At 39.3% G+C, this 17,490-nt stretch overlaps 1 protein-coding gene across 1 annotated transcript in view; it reads right to left on the bottom strand.

The window, feature by feature from the left end:
- Window positions 1-17,242, bottom strand: part of SLCO1A2 (solute carrier organic anion transporter family member 1A2) — a 64,600-nt gene extending 47,358 nt beyond the window's left edge. The window contains exon 1 of the mRNA XM_080391138.1: window positions 13,881-17,242. The gene's annotated coding sequence lies outside the window, so the exon portion shown is untranslated. The remainder of the gene's footprint in view (window positions 1-13,880) is intronic.
- Window positions 17,243-17,490: the final 248 nt, after the last annotated feature.

Genomic DNA, 17,490 nt, shown 5'->3' with positions numbered 1-17,490 from the left:
CCCACACAACTAGCCATTGCCCAGTTCAAGAGTAATCTGGAGGATAGTTAAGGCAGTTCTTTCCAGAACAGTGTGCTACAAAACTGACTCCATAAAATCAAGAGAGAAATCACTGTCCCTGGAAGGGTATACATATGTTCAGGTCTCATTACAGCAGACACAATAATTTTACTAATTTTTCCTGTCCCTTATGGGATGCTGAACTAAATGCAGGGGCCCAGCTGTCATGATCTGGTACTTCCCTAATTTCACATTTTTGCACTCTAGAATCTTCAGCAAAGATACTGCCTCACAGATCACAGTAACTGCAGTTTGTGCTACACTATTTCCTAACAGTTTTTCCAGCAAGATCACTCTCATCAGAAGGGATGTTTCCTTTCATTCCAGAGTACAACTCAAGAGAACCTGGGCTGCAAATGCCTTCCTCCATCCTGCTGGAGGTTACAGGCTGGAACTCTAGGAATTGCTGCTTAGACTGGCAGTCCTATCACAGGCAAGCCTCCTTCTTTTTTAGGCATTGCTACTTTTCAGTCTGGCTTTTATTCATTCCCTCCCCCCCCCCCCCCCCCCTTCTTGTCTTGGGAAAGTTTGAAGGAAGAGAAGGAAAAGATAATGAGAAAAAAAAAAAACAGTGAATAACTAACCGTTGTTTTGAAAACAGTACAGCAGTCAGCATAACTAACCAGAGGAAAAGATACCTGAATGTTTTTCAAGGCCCTAGACAGACATAGCTCCAAACAATAAACAGACTCTCAGTCACAAGGAGAGGCTGACTTGAAGGTACAACCCAAGCAGCTATGCAGAAACAACACGGAGCTGTCGACCACACAAGGCAGCATGGGACAGAAGAAGAATTTTCCAACACTAGTAAAAAACAAAACCTTAAGACAAAACTGTGTTAAAAAAAAAACTGCCCAAAAGTCACAGACTTTCAGAGAACTGTATCAAATCTGTATTCTCCTTCAAAAATATTCCACCACATAGTCAGGCAGCTATTTCATAACATATTTAGCAAACTAGAGGGCACGTCTCATTTCTGATGTGATTTTTCTGAAAAGTAACATTTATGTTACGATCACTATCGAGTCAGGCAGTAAAAAATCTGCCTGAATTAAGAAACACTAGTAAACCAGGAAATAATTTCTGAGTCAACTTCAAAACACCAAAACAGTGGTGTTTCAGATCACATAGATTACCAATAGGAGCAAAACTGATACTTTATGAAAGTTCTGCAGCAAGACAGCAGCAACAAGCCTTGGCATACAGACGATCTCATTGTCAGTCTGTATGCATGTCTGCATTCCTAGTTTCTGCTTAGCTTCAACTGATTAATCCAACTGTTTATTACTTATAATAGTATTTCCAGAACTAATATCAATATTAATTTTTATCTTTTTGACAAATTCTTTTTGTCAAAATTCTTTTTGATGAATGCTGAAAGGCAAGAACATCAAGAGTTTGAAATCAGCATACATGTTATTACATGGTCTGGGAAAAGGGAAAGAATAAGTTAAGAAGCATAATTTAGTAATATTCTGTTTGTTGGCCTTAGAGGTAAAGTAGTAAAAAATTAAGGATAGCATGATGAAACTCCAGAGGCACCTAATCAGCAGCCTGGAAAAAAATCTCAGAGACATAAGTGAAAATATTGAGCAGCTAAGGTAAAGGGGACACCACAGGTGTGCATCTTTTGATACCAAAATGCACACCAGCACAAGAATTTAACACTATTTGTCTGAATCTCAGGACTCAAAGAAGATGATAAGCTTTGGACAGGTCTTCTACACAGTACTAGTTTCATTATAGAGGTGGAAATCTCAGTTTCTTCATTTAATCATCATCATTAAGTAATAAGCTTGACTGAGTAATGACTGCAGAATTTAGCCTACTGCTACCATGTGTCTGTGGAAAGACTCAAAACCACGCCTGTTTTAAGAAATTCTTTTCTGTGCCTTCCATTCAGAAACACAAGCAAGAGATTTCAGCAAGATCAATCAATGGTCATAAATTTTACTGCTCATGTATTACACTGTATTTATTTATTTATTCATATATCCTGAAAGGGACTGGAGATTGGGTATGTGGGTAATGCTAAGGTTATAAATTGCTCAGAGAAGAAATCTAAACATAACTGTGAACTTCCTCCTCATCCAAACACATCCATCACATTCTAATAATATGAAGTGCAGTTCTAATCAAAACCAGTCTGAACTTTTTTTTAAATCCAGATATCTGCATCCAATGCATATTCATTGACAAAAATAAGATTATTGAGTTTGTGGGGTAGAGAATTAAAGAACTAGAGAACTAGCACAAATCACTGTGACAGTAGCTTTTCTTGTGTTTTCCATTTCCTATAGAATCTTTTTTTTTTCCCCCCTCAAAGTTTGCATAACATCTTATAACTGAAATCAAAATATCATCAAATGAGCTGGCACAGATTGCAAAGTTATTTTACATGCTGGGTACCATTCTATGCCTCAGAATCTTTCTCTGAAATATCTCTTCAAAAACGTCTGATGTTTTGAACTGACAAAGATAAGCTGGAGACAAGAGCTGAAGAAATTGTGTACCTGTCTCATTGTTTTCCACTGTGTATCACTCTCAAACCTAATAAGCACTGCTTATAAATGAATACTGTTAACTACTTAACTAACTGTGGCTGTTAAGCAGGCAAGGACATAGACATAAAAATTACAGTGGTGATCTTTTAATCTGTTGATAAAGCTATTTCCTTTAGGCAACATGGTTTTTTCTATCACTAGCAGCTTCAACTGATACTCAAATCCATGTGAGTCCTCAGAGACGCCATTTGGCCCGATCAACTTTTCAAAGCAAAACCGATTAACAAAGCCACGTGCACCACATACCGGGTGAAGTTAAATACAAAGCAAGTCCAATAAAGCCCAAGTGCGCAAGCACAAGATAAAGCATGAATATTTTTCTAATATCTCTCATTACCACCCCGTACCATAATCTGTTCAACCTTTTATTGCATCTGCGTGTGTCACTTACATAGACACTCTTTAACCCTGTGTGCTTTTTCCCCACTTTCTAGTTAATGCTTTTACTGTTCTTATGTAATGCTTTTACTTTTAATGCATTAAAGTGTATTGTTGCAGCCCCAGAACACTCCTACTATACTTACCTTTCCTCAATATGCAACAAAGTATTAAGACAGCCTTCTCCCGCCCACCTACACACAACTCTTCATCTGAACGTTGCTTTCTAGGAGATTTGATTTCCACATCCTGAGTTTGCTGCAATCTTTCTTCCTCTGCTCAACTGCTTTTAACCAGTGCTCTCATTCCTTTCTCTTCTTAGAAAGGACAGCCTAGAAAGAGTTTAGTCTCAGCAACATCCCTCCACATAGACAGGACATCTTATACTATATAACCTGACACATCCTAGTACCGAAGGACTAAAAGGAATAGGAGAAGGACTTCTATGAGGGTAGAAGGAATAACAGCAAGTTCTCTCCCGTTTTTGGGGGTTTTTTTTAGCAGTGTCATTCTCAACAGAAACACAAGGAGAAAGTTGAGAACAGGGAAGTCCAGCTTGTGAGTGGGACACTGACACACTTGAGACACTTGGGTAGGTCAACTCTGCTCCCTCTGAACTCCCCTTTTTGTCCCAAGTGTCACAGGCCAGAGGAAGGTAGTTCTCAGTCAACAGTAGGGCCAGTCAGGCTCCACTGACATTGTCTCCAGACCTGAGGGCAACCAAAAAGGTCATGGCTCTAAGTTGTAAGGCAATGAAAGGGGCAGGAGCCAAAAGCAGAAGAAATCCTCGTGCAGTGGAGGCTTCCTATCAAGAGGATGCCAGCCAGTGGTGTCAGTGTGGTAATTCACAGCACAGAAGAGGAACTCAGTGAGGGAGGGGAAGAGGCAGTGGCAAATGAAATCCCGCTTGGGCACAGGACCTTTTCTCCAGGTACGAGATTCCTCCTTCAGCTCTATTATGAAGGCCTCTTCCCCATGTTCTTGGCCCGTCTCACCTCCCGTCTCTTAACATGGCCATTGCTCAGCCTGCCCAGACCTACACAGCACCCAACCTTTCCAATCCTTTGGTTCCCCAGTACTGATATGGCCCCTGCTTTCCTGTCCTTCCAACCTCTCGGCCGCCACGCCATTCTAGAGGCTGATGGCAGCCATTCTGCTATGCTCTAGCTCAGCACAAATATGGTGCTTGAAAAATATGAACCAGTGCCACCTGGAACTGGATTCTGCTGCAATTAGTTGCTGCCACCCAATGAATCAAAAGAAAACAGAAGTGGCCAAACTGGCTGGACCTTTGAATACAATTACACAACTGAAGCCATACACAAATAAAACCGTTACACCCCAAAGGAAAAAAAAAATTACCAGTTTTCTAGTGAAGCACAGAACAGCATCAATTTTCACAAATGAGACTTAGTCATAATTGAAGAGGGAATGATTGCTCTGAGTCTATGCCATGACAAGAATGTGAAAGTCATTTCTGATGGCAAGGCGGAAGGGACCCAGTGCCCTCATCCCATCCCCACTACCACAACTGATCCCTCCCTCCCTGTCTACCTCCACGTCATCAGCACACAGCCACTCATTGGCAAGCCATGGGTATTGATTACCATCCACACTCACCCTTGCTCCAGGCTGCACCTGACAGATGAGCTAGAGCTGCCCGTCCAAGAGCCGTAGCCCTGCACTGATTACTGACAGCCCCAGCACTGCCCAGAGTGTACTGCACTCCTCCCACACCCAAGTCCACCCTCTCCAGCACAGCAGCAATGTCCAAGTTCAGTGTTCAAGCTGCTCTTCTCTCTTTCAAAGAAAACTTAAGAGATAAAAGCAGCTGTGAGCCAGGAAGACAGCCAAGTCTGATTGCCCTTGAAAGGAGTTGGTCACACACCATGAAAAACAAAATGAGTAGAGAAATTCTAAAGAAATATATTCACCCTACTATCTTCCCTAACCATTAATCAACAGCTCCACAAGTTGGGCAGCAAGATACCACTTTTGCAATCCCAAGGTAAAATTTTTGTGCTTTTTCAACACAAATAAAGGAAACCCTAACATAAGGGCGTACGCATTGCCAGGGATGAAACACCTTATTGATGAGTTGAAGTTCCCTCTCACTAACATAATTCAAGTAGCTCCTTTACTTAGTACTAGAAATGCCCCTAGAGTTAATATAGTGGGAACTTCTATAAGCAACAGGGTCAGCAAAGAAAGCAAACATCTGTGCTTAAAATATGTTTCAGAGACAGATACTGAGATCATGAATAAGTTAATACATATATACATACATGTATACATTTGGCCCAATTGCAATTAACACTCGTAAGTGACTCCTGCAAGTCCCAGAAGAGTATTTCCACAGAATGAAACCTTTGGAAAATGGAGAAGACAAGGTCAAAATACTCGGAAAGGAGGAAAATGTGTTCTCCCTGAGGTCAACCCTAAAGTGGGGAAAATGGAGCCAAAAAAGCCTAGTTACCCACCACCTTCACTTGAAAATTTTAGCTGACAGTATTATTGTAGGCTACAAAGGGCATGAAAGATAAGGATACCTTCACACCGTGAACGCTCTGGCCAGAAAAAGCTTCCAGGTAGGTGACAAAGCAGACTGTAAAGCACACGTCAATTCACAGCATGCATGCAGTTCATCTGCCATGGTACAAGGATCCCTGCTCTCCTTTGCCTCCTTCCTTCCACTGGGAGAGCACTCTGGATCTATCCTCACTGCTTCCGCAGAATGAGATTCTCTCACTCTGAGTGATGAACCACTCCACACAGGCTCACCAGTTTCAGCACATGGTTGCCATGTATCATGCTCAGCCCCTTTGTAATGAAAAGGGAAAGACAAGCTCGAGGATCCTGGACCAATGCTCTGGCTGCCAGCACATCCTGAAGTCCATATCTTCACTGCTACTGCCATTGAGGCTGACAAGATCAAACAAATACAGACATATGGAAGGCATTTAATGAATTCATAAATACACACAAGCCTATCCCTTTTTTATATAGGTCCCTGATCCTGCACTGAACCTCTGTTTTCTTCATTATCCGCTATCTCAACAACCAGCCAACCCTGCTCAGACAATCAAGAAAGCTATGCTACCCTATACTACAGAGCTGCTCAGATGGTTGTGAATGTGGAGTTCTTCTTTTATTACCTCTGTGCGTTTGAACTTTAAAGAGGTACTCTTCCAAGCCTTCCATTTTTTTTCAATTGAACTGAGTCACTGAGTAAGGTTTTCTCACTGAACTAAGAATATAGTTAATAACAGACTTGCTACAGATTAACAAAGTAGATTCTTAGATGAAATATCAGCAACAAGAATAACATAACTAATTAATAAGAGTCAAGCTGTATTAAATACAGGGCAAACGATAATTCTACGAATGTTTGTATCTGATGGCTACAGCTTTCAGAAGTATATGAACCAGTACAAGTAGTAGAAAGGCTGAGATGGGGGAGAGCAGGTAGGAAATAATGTTGCTACCGCTTAAAAGTGCCTTTAGCCACTGCATAACTAATCACTGCTGTGACACTCCTTAGTTTTGGAAAATACATAAAAGTAGCAAAACTACCAAAACAAAAATAAAAGCCTAAGTGAATGATAAACAGTGGAAAGGATTGCAGAGTCCTGTATGTCAGTACGGTGGTGTGTATCATTTACAGGGGATAGGAGGAATGAAAATAACTGTTAAAATTATTACATCCATAGCTTACATTAGACAAAGGAAGAAAAAAATGAAAAGTGCTAGGCAACAAAATGTTAATATAAATAATATATATAGCTTTTAATAAAAATAAAACAATCATATGAGAAGTAGATGAGCTAGACAAAGGAGAAATTAAGGGGGGAGGGGGGAAGAATAAGCTGAAATTCAGAATTATAATATAATTCTTCAGCACACAGTCTGGAGAACAGAAAGATACCCCAGAGGCTGTTTATACCCTGAATACCAAGGGAAAAGGCAAGAAAAGTTAGACTGGAAGAGACACTCAGAGGATATAGAAAGTGCTAATTGTTAATCTCATGAACAATTAACTAAGGCAAAGAAATGCACTCATGTGGGCCACACTAAGCTCTGGAAACCAGAAAAGAATAGGACAAGTAGCATCCCAGCCAGCCAGGGTTCTGAAATAATATCTACAACGCCACAGAATACATATTCCTTTGCAAACATAAATAGTAATGATGGGAGCTAAAGAGGTCTATGCTATCAGGAATATAGTTCTGAACATGATGGATCCTGTATTGGAGCAAATAACAAAAGAAACCAGCCAAAAGCACAGGTAAAGGCAAGAAGTTCCTCTGCAAAAGTGCCCAAAGCAATTGGAGTGGAATATACCTGTTCCTTAAATCTAAAATGCTCACATCCCATATATTGAGGTATATACTTCTAAAAAAGGTATTTATTTTATGAGAATGCCAGCAAAGTTTTATCTTATGACTCAGGTCATTTGAGTGAAAATTTAGTCAACTATTCTTGATAGAAATACCTTCATACTTTGTTTCAGAGACTGATTTGGTTCACTACAGAAATTTAATGAGCAACACCAACTTCTAGAGGAAATAAAAAATTAACACTGTGCAATCTCTTTCCTAGTTCATGATGATATCTGTTAAATTCAACATCTTAGGGCAATAAATCTCTTTTTCCAATTGAGGCATTTAGAAGCTGATAAAATCTTCAGAGTTTCCTCCCAACCACTAGTGCTTCAGCTCAGATAAAAATTAGCATCTGTTTTACTCTGTGGACTTTTGCAGGACTTAAGTTCGCTCAGCAAGTCCTTTAGGGAAAAAAATCTATCAATCTTGTCCCTGTTTGTGTAGCTGTAATTAATGCCATGAATTTTCATTAAAAGGCTATAGTTACCTTTTACTTGGGAATGAGTTTACTTAAAAATAGAATCTTAATAGTAAAATTCAAGAATATAGGAGAGTAAGCTGCTGTCATTGCATCTTTTTAGCTTGGAAATAACACTTCCACAATAATGCTGTGGACTTAGGATGCAGATGGAAGCAACAAGTGGCCATTTTCATCACAAATAAAAATAAATTGTAAAAGTTAATAGTTAGTGATTAAGACATTGTAATACCATTCTCTTTACATTTCACTCTGAACAACTGGTATTTATTGATATTACTACCACTAGCTCTTTCAAAAGCAAAGGCCTCTGAAAATAGAACTAATTGCACTGGACACATAATCTGTGAATTGACTTTTGAGATCATTTAAACCATGGCCAAGTAATAAATTTAGTCAAAGCTGATTATTTCAATGCTTAACACATCTTAGGCTTCCCAGTTCCATATGAACTTCACACATTCATAGTACATGTTGAACTTCTATTCTGTATAAGTGGAAAATTTTCTAAATCTTGCCACAAAACACAATAACAGACCATGGTCACTGTGACCCATAATTTAAAATGAAATTTCCCCTGCCCCAAAATATAGACACTGAGACTGTACTTTTAAATAGCTGGCAGTAATAGCTACCCACATTTGAAGTGTCAGTGCTCACAACAGCTTTATTGGGGCACTCAATGAAAAAGTGAGCAATGACAAAGACTAATTGGCTTTGCTTCCTGCTAGAGGGACAAACTGAGCTGAAAAACTCTGGATACCACTGAAGTCAGGACTGAAATTCACAGAACCTGTGGATGCTTAGCACCTCCCAAAAATGGGTAATTTGTTAAAGTTTGCATATCAGTTCAGAAATAATGATTTCTAAACCTCCTTCAAAACATGATACAAGAACTAGTTTATCTTTAATGCCCGCCTAAATAATTTTTTTTAAAAAAATCATTAAATTCAAAGCAATCATAGAGAGCTCTGCTGAACAAAATGCTATCACACACATACCCAAATCAACATGGGCTTACATACTTTGCTGATGAGAAGTCTGTATTTCTCCCCTATTCATTCTGGATTCAATTCTACCTCAGCTACAACCATACTCTCATTGATGCTTCTTATGTTCCTCAACCCTAAATGTTGCTCCATGTTGTACACACTTTTCTCACACTTCTTGAATTCTGCATGTGATTTGGTCTTTTCCTTTTCACCAGGTAAGAAATAAGATGTACCAAACTGCTGATTTTTACCTACCACACCCTTTCTATACTGAAGTCTCTTTAGGGGGAGTCAGGAATAATGGCAGAATCCTTCAGCATCGTATTGAAATCCTCTAGGCTTCTCTCTACTCCAAGAGAGAAGAAAGTGAGGCAGTTTACAAACAGTGAAGCATTTCCTTCAGACCAATCTAGAATTTATTATTTAGCAGGAATTTCCTCCACGCTCACAAGTTAGCTCCAACCTTGAAAAACTTCTTGTGTCACCTGGTGCAAAAAAGAAGGCAAGAACTACTCATCCCATCAAGAATCTCATTAAGTACTATTGGAACCAAAAATTTCCACTGAACAGTTGAAACTGTTGTATGTCAGGTAAGATACGTGATAGGTGGCAGTGTAATTTTGAATATATATTTATGACTTTTTTTTTTATACATACAAAATACCTTTAAATTAACATTTGAAACCTTTTGCTGACTCATCTAAATATGAATATGCTTTCCCCATACTCACATGTGCATACAGACACATATAGGCACACAAAGATTGAGAACACTTCTAAAGTTATTTCTATAGCTCGTTAAATGACTGAATTTGCTGGAGAAGACAAGAAAATACTAGTCAGAACAAAATTCTGGAACTGAACAGCCATGCAGTGAATGTTAATACAACCTCCAAACAAATCCACCAATAATACCATCAGCATGAGCCGCTTCTAAAACCACATCAACTAGCAAAAACTGAGTTCAGATTCACTGTAGGGAAAGACTCATTCCTCTCTGGTTGTACTTATATTAGTTCAGGGGGTAAGCTTAATCTCTGAGCTTTCTTCCTATCCATGTGGGTGTTGGTCTCTTCTCTCAAGCAGCAAGCAATAGGACAAGAGGAAATGGCCTCAAGTTGCACCAGGGGAGGTTTAGATCAGATATTAGGAAAAATTTCTTCACCAGAAGGGTGCTCAAGCATTGGAACAGGCTGCCCAGGGAAGTGGTTGAGTCACCATCCCTGGAGGTATTTAAGAGGCCTGTAGATGTGGTGCTTAGGGACATAGTTTAGTGGTGGACTTGGCAGTGCTGGGTTAACTGTCAGAATCTATGATCTTAACTAAGTAATTCTATGACTATCATTCCTGTGGAATCCTTTCACCAGTCAGGTCTATACTCACATTTCTCCAGTTTTCTCCAATTATAAGTTGAATAACCAACATTATAACATTCACATAAATACATACCTGCCCTCTTATTAACCACAGATCCAGCTGAATTTACCTCCGCTATGGATTTCTCTCTACATGATTGTTAGCAGTATGAACTTTGCAGGGCTTCTTTAAAAATCAGGGCTGAGGTCTTTTTTGGTCCACAGGAAAAGAACGTAAAGAAAATTTAAAAGCAACAAAAAAAGGACATTTTGCTTTAACCCTTCCTACCAATCACAGTAAATTTTGCTTTAGTAGGTGTTCCCTCCTCTTTTTCTCCCCTCAAAAATGAAAAAGCTATATAATGCATCAGCACTCCTGCCAACTGTCGTTCTGACAGCATAGTGTCACTTACAGCTAGAAATACCCTTTCCTGCCTGAGATTTTGAGCAGGACTCATGCAGCCAAACAGGCTGCAGGACAGCGAGAAACAAGTTTTCATCACTGAATTTACTATACTGTTTGTTTGATCATCAGTTATCTTTGACTAGCCTCTCCTCACCAGACATACACCTGGAATTGGAACCCTCAAGTCCATATGGAAAGCAATAAGCAATCATTGGTGGATTTATATGATTTTTCCAATACTCTTCAGATGTTCAGAACTAATGCTAATATCTTTCATTTATTCATTTATGAGCAGTGTTACCTAGCTATATGGTTTATTTTCTAAGGCAAACTATTGAAACACTATTTCTATGAATGTATGCTGTGGTAAATCACATTTCTAAATTGTCCTAGATTTAAGATAGCTGTATAATGTGATGTATCTTTTACAAAATGTGATTAATTCCTCCTCAGAAAAATGCATTTACTAGCAAGGGCCTTAGGGTGCCCAACAAAGTCAACAAGAGTCTTTCCCTTGATTTAAAGCACACAGTACTCTTACCATTCTTCACACTAAAAAGGACACTGCTTGCTGTGTCAACATAGCAAACATCCAACAGGAAACACTGGAGTATGAGAGATAGTGTTCTGATTTGTAAAAATACCTTTAAGGAAAAACATTTGTTTATGGATGAGAAGAGAAAAGATCAAGTGACAGCTTCCAGTTTCTCACTGCTTTATTTGTCGTAACCTTAAAGGGTACTGTACCCACATGAGGTAAACACTGTCAGAATCAGGTTGCAAAAGATGTTATTTACTGTCCTTGCATATTTTAAATGGTCTATTAAAAAAATAAAGGAATATTACAGATCATTTTAAACAAGAAATCTGCTCCTTGACTTTGTAAACTAAGATGATTGTACTGATTTATACTCCTGGCTCAGTCCTTGTTTTTGTCACCAGTACATTCACAGGGATTCTGTATTTACTTAAGAATATTTTCCAAAACTGTTAAAAACAAATGCAAAAAATGGCTGTAACTTGAAAGATGTTTTCCGAATGTGGATGTGCAAAGCTAATGTCCTTGTTATTCATTTTTACATAAAGCCACATTTTCTGATCCCAATACAGTGACTGTTAAGGTCATGGTTACTCTGCCAAACAAGGTTTTGATTTTTAAACCTTGACCAACATATTTATAATTTTATGAATTCTGCCCAGAAGATAGGGCCATGCTGACCTTTTCAGAGAAATTATATGACAAAGGAGAAACCAACTCTGATAGCTTCCTGCTATTAGAAAAAAATTCATGTTCCAAAAACTTGTGATCAAGTTGAGCCTCTGATGCACCAGCAAAGTTAAATGACAGCATCTGTGTTAAAATGAATCATCAAAAAGGACTAATGAAAAAAACATTGCAGAAGAGTTTCTCCCTCTGCAAATGATTCATAAATCTAACCTTAGAGAGTAAAAAAAGAAAGAAAAGAAAGAAAGAAAAAAAGAAAAAAAAGAATAAAGGTAGAAAGTTGCGCACTTGGAAAGTAAGAGGTCAGAAGTCAAGAAGTATGATTTTCTTTGGGTACCACTGTTAACTTTTTGATGGGTAGTTGTACAGTGGCTATACCTGCTCAGAAAATGAAATATTGCTTGCTATGGTGATTATTGCAGAGTTTTACGATAAATTCATTTAACATGCACCAACTTTTCTTCCACTTCAGTACTACTCACAGATTAGTCTAAGCAGAACTCATTAAGATGCCAGACCTCTAAAGTCTTCCTACAGACACACATCAAAGAAATACCTGCCATTTTCCTTTACATCAGACTGGCCAGAGACTTAAGACAGGCATTATTCAGTCCTAATCAAATCAGAATTACGATCATCATTCTTCTGCCCTTATTCATATCAGAATTCACACACCATTCCTACAATAACTAGCAAGAGCAAGGAAAGCAGAATCCGAGTTTAAAATCTCAGAGTTTAAAGCAGAACTTGCAAACTACTAGAAAGAGGACATATTTGACTTGCTGAGTGAAACACACACTAGTCTCAGACAATTCTAGAGTACAAAATTCTGAAACTGCCTCATTTTAGTAAATAAATTAAACGTGTTATTTCTAAAGATTTTTATGAAGTTGCCAAGTGTAATTTTCCTTTTGGCTTCAGTCTTGCGCTGATGGAATTATGATTTCCCAGACTTACTAAAACATTTTTTAAAATAATAGCTTTAAAATTTGTAAGGTTTTTTGTTTATTTGGTTGGTTTTCCACTTTGTGTATGAAAGTATACAATTTGTCTATTTGGATCTCTATGCTAAAGACAAAGATGCCACAAGTAATTTAAAGGCCAACCAAAACCATGCAAATAAAGGCACCACAATATATTTCCTATAATAGTTAGTAAACCCACTAGATTTTCTAAGCCCAAAGAAGTAATGGCTATACCAGAATTTATCTCTAGTTGCAAAGCTCTCTTAATCAGTATGTCTACTGAGTCTGCACACATAAAAAAACCCCAGTAGTTATCATCTTATTCAATTTGTTTCCATGAAGGGTTACTTCTGGGGTGATTCTATTCTCCTGAAAGATTGAGATTTGAGCTACACATGACATCTGCAGAACGCTCATATCCTATATTAAAATATTTCTCCATTGCTCAGTATTTAGACTGTCGTTGATGTAGGAAATCACAGTCAGAGGAGAAAGATCAACCTTCAGGTAGCAAGAATAAATGTCATTGAAATTTTAGACATTAAAATAGAATCCTGTGTGTCTATTTAGGAATATAAGAGCACTTTCCTGCTCTTAGCAACATTCATTCTGTCTCAAATTCCACATCAACAAATGCTGCTTTTTCAGGTGCAAGCTTTGTATTTATCCAGACATATGTGTTGGCAAGCAGATACGTTTGATAAAGACATGCAAGGCTATCAGACTGTGCCAAACTTGATAATATTCCAGTAATAATTTTGTTTTGAGGAGTTCAAGAGGTGACCCCATAAATATGAATGTGCCCTATAATGATCCTATGAGAAAACTACAGTCACTACAGAATATTTCTATCATCTCTGCCAAGAGCCAGAACCCTGTGGTACCAGTTTCATTAGGCCCTCAGTTACAGTAAGTTAAGAGGCTTACCACTTCTGTACGGGTGAAAAGAAAGTCACACACAAAAATAACAGGATATTGTCTTTATTCCATTCCTTAGTCTGAATGATCAAGGATGATCAAGCTCCATTTCCAGAACTACAAATCATAGTATTATTTCTCTCTATCACTTGCCTACCTGTGAAACTTGCAAAGCATTTTGAGATCCAGAGATGAAAGTGGCCTCAATTCACCATAGAAATAGATGACACAGAACACTGTAAAAAAGAGAACAAATGGGTTAAGTAAATGTATTTAAGGTAAATCTATTTTATAGTCATGATGCAATGAAATACCCTGGTTTATATGGCAACTTCTTACTCTGGAAGTTTCTTAATCAAAAACTATAAGAGCCTAGAAGAATATTCCAGTGGAAGGTCACTCCATGTCCTTTCTCTGGGTTGATGTAACCATCACAGACTAGATGACATTCCGGAAAAGCCTTTGATCCAGCCCTGTGTGACTGTTCTTATGCACACATGGAAGACGTATACTGTATTTCATTTATGTTGCACTATTTTTTTTTCCCAAATTTACAGAAAAACTACACTCAGAGTTTTGTAAGTATCCATATATAGAATTACCTGTATATATCCTACTTTGCCATATTACAGATACCATCATAGAGCATGGCGTTCTATGTCACAATAAAAAGCCACGTAATATAAGATTTTAGAGTTTTAAAATCCTGCATAGAAATCACGCACTGAATGAAATTCTTAATGGCAAGGCATCTCTGACAGCAAAGCAGGAAATAAATCTAATGTATAATATTCACTACAGTTATTCATCATAAGCCCCTGGAGAAATGACAGAAATATAAAGCAGTTCACAAAAGAAGTTTCTGTCTCGGTTCTGACGGTTTCATTTATCAACAAACAAGTTCAGCTCCATGACAAGACTACATTAAGAGAACTATTAAGCTAAATGTGACCAAATATTATTTGTTTTACCTATCAAAACTTATTATTGTCAGAACCACTGCCAACATCACAGGCTTGGAAAGAGAAACTCAAAACCTGGTTGTTTTAAACTACTCCTTTAAAAACACAGTTAACACAAAGCATGAATAGAAGCTTTTTCCCTTGCCTTGTGCTACAATGACAAGCCAGGAAATGGAATAAAACCTCAAAAAATTAAAGCTTAATTCTTTATTGTAGATTAAAATCACCCTGGGGAGAATTATACGTACATCACTACATCATCAGTGAACATCTTATGTGTACATCTCTGTGGATATGCTGAGCTGCCTGGCCATGCCAACACAGAGCCATTGCTAGGACCAGGGGGGGAAGATAATGCTGGGATGGACAGCTAAAACTGACCTGCAGACGTAAGACCTTTGAAACACCTGGTTCAGCATCAACCACAAAATGAACTTACACATTATTTACCATTTCTTCCAGATGACTGCAGAGGGTAAAATTCTTGGTGCACAGGCAGGCAGATGAGGGGCATCTCTGACTGCACCTAACCTACCAGTTGCCTCCAGTGTTGATAGCAGTAAACTCTGCAGAGAGAAGGCAGCAAAACCATTTGGAGGATGGCTCCTAAAATCTTTTGGCAGCAGTCCCTGCAATAAACTACCCCCAGCATTGCACCTGGGCTTGATCTCAGCAGCAACTTGTTGCCTAACTCCAAGGAGGCAGCCCAGAAGCAAACCAACTTCTACACAATCAAGATGACCAGAGGAGCAGGAAATGAAGAAGACGTGCATTTCTGTCAGGCACTAACAGGGCTTAATTCCCCCAAGTGGCCTCACCTGGGACACCAGGAGGCCTTAACAGCCCATGGGTCCTGAAGCCCTGTTATTTCACCACAGGCTGGGGCCTCCAGCCTTGCCTGTGCTGTAGGCATGCCTGTGCCCAGCCTAATCACTGTCCTGCCTCCTGGACACATTGCAGACCTATGCCACCATTTTGTCTCCTACTGCTCCCTAGCAGCCTCCCTGGATAGGCCTGTCCCCTGCTCAGGGCTGCCCCATGGGCCTGCTGGGGCGGCTCCCTGCCCGCCATGCTCCAGGCAGCCAAGGCTCGCCCTGACCCCTTGGCCATGGCTGTGGGGTAAGGCGTCCTCCTCTGGCCTGTGAAAATGTGCACTGAAATACCAAAGCTTCTTGCATGACCAACTGGTTTTGACTCATCTGACCCTTAAAGTCTTTCGATATGTGAGCTCAGCCCAAACCCAGGGTCTGATGCAAGGGAAAGTTTACTTAGGAAAAAACGAGCTGCAGCTTTTCCTGCTGTTAGTTTTGTGGAAAGCAACCCTGATATATAAAACATTCGGTAAACCACCTCTTAAACATTATATATAAATTTTGAAATGTTTGGAGGACAAAAAAATCCTTCAGTCAGTAATTTGGTTTGAGTATCTTCGCAGCACGGGCTGCCATAGGGCTGAGTCCTGCCAAGCACCATGTGTCCTCCGCTGCCCCGCGAGCAAGACTGCTCTCCTCACAAGGTCTAATTCAGTGCTTCACTCCTGCTCTGCCAAAAAAAGTATTTCTATCAGCTTTGAAAGAACTAGATTATTTTTTTTTATAGTTTAGAGAAAGTATCATTCTGGGAACCTCATTTCTAAGTGTTCAGGACACCAGGAAACAACTAAAGTGACGCTTGCCATCTAGATGATGCTAGAGATGAGGGGAGAGAGGGAAGGACACATATATAAAAATAAAGCTATGGCGAAAACGAAATTTTCTATCCTGAAAGCAAATCACTTCCCAAAGCTGAATTGCAAGCAAGACAATTTGCTGAAGTGGGTTTGAGCTTGACCTAGCCAGAGCCAGGCTTCTCATTGATGGCACTGTGTCCAGGGGCAGCGCAGGTGACAATGGGAAGTGGCTGGCTGGCAAGGGAGCAGTGTCATGGCCCCTGATACTGTAAATTTCCCCAGCAAAACTAATCCAGGCTGGCATAGGCAGGCACAATTAATGGGAAGTGACACAACTGTGATCTGATAATGAGGTAACAGAATAGAACTGTCAGAGTGCTTCCCGGGGCAATGATAAATGATGTCATCTCTATTTCAGGATGTTTCAGGTGGAAAGCAAGCTTTAACCACACAAATTACAGGAGGAGAATGAAAAGGTATTATACCAATAATAACAAAACAAAAAAAAAAGTTACCGTAATATTGCACATGTTTAGGCTTGCATTCCTGCTATATACCACCTCACTGAGCATACTGAAAATTTATCTGCTCTTTTCCCTGGGTGGATCCTGGCCAATCCCACAGGCCTTGCTCAGTATCTAAGTACGTATCCATCCCAACTATTATTTTGCTTTCTACATGATTAATTCACAATGGACTGGTTACAGAGTGACTATAAGCTACAAGACTTAAATGTCCTTAATGTTATTCATGGGATGCCCCATTTTGGGGTTTTACAACTCTCAAACACACACTTCCCTGTCTGCTTTCTATTCTCCAGTCAAGGATGACAATTTATATATCCATTTCATAATTTAACAGATCAGACTGCCAGCAAAGCCTCTAGACCTCCAGACTAAAAGGTGTGTGTTAGGCCCCAAAATTAAGAGGTAAGTTACAGGTCTAGCAGGGCTTGTGTCCTGTTAGAGTTACAATTGCTCCCTGGGGAAAGGATCCAAGCCAGCATAGACTAAACCAAGCACTGGTGAAGGTGCCTACATAGGGGCAGAAACAGGTTCACACACCTCTTGCAATTCTTCTTCATCCTCATTAAGCAATGACAGAAAACTGGGAATTGCAGCTTCCATTGTCAGAAT

This window comes from Falco punctatus (genome assembly GCF_963210335.1).
Source record: "Falco punctatus genome assembly, chromosome: 6".
In the NCBI taxonomy this organism is placed as follows: Eukaryota; Metazoa; Chordata; class Aves; order Falconiformes; family Falconidae; genus Falco; species Falco punctatus.
Note: the sequence above shows the minus strand (reverse complement) of the source record. Positions and strands in the feature narration are given on the sequence as shown.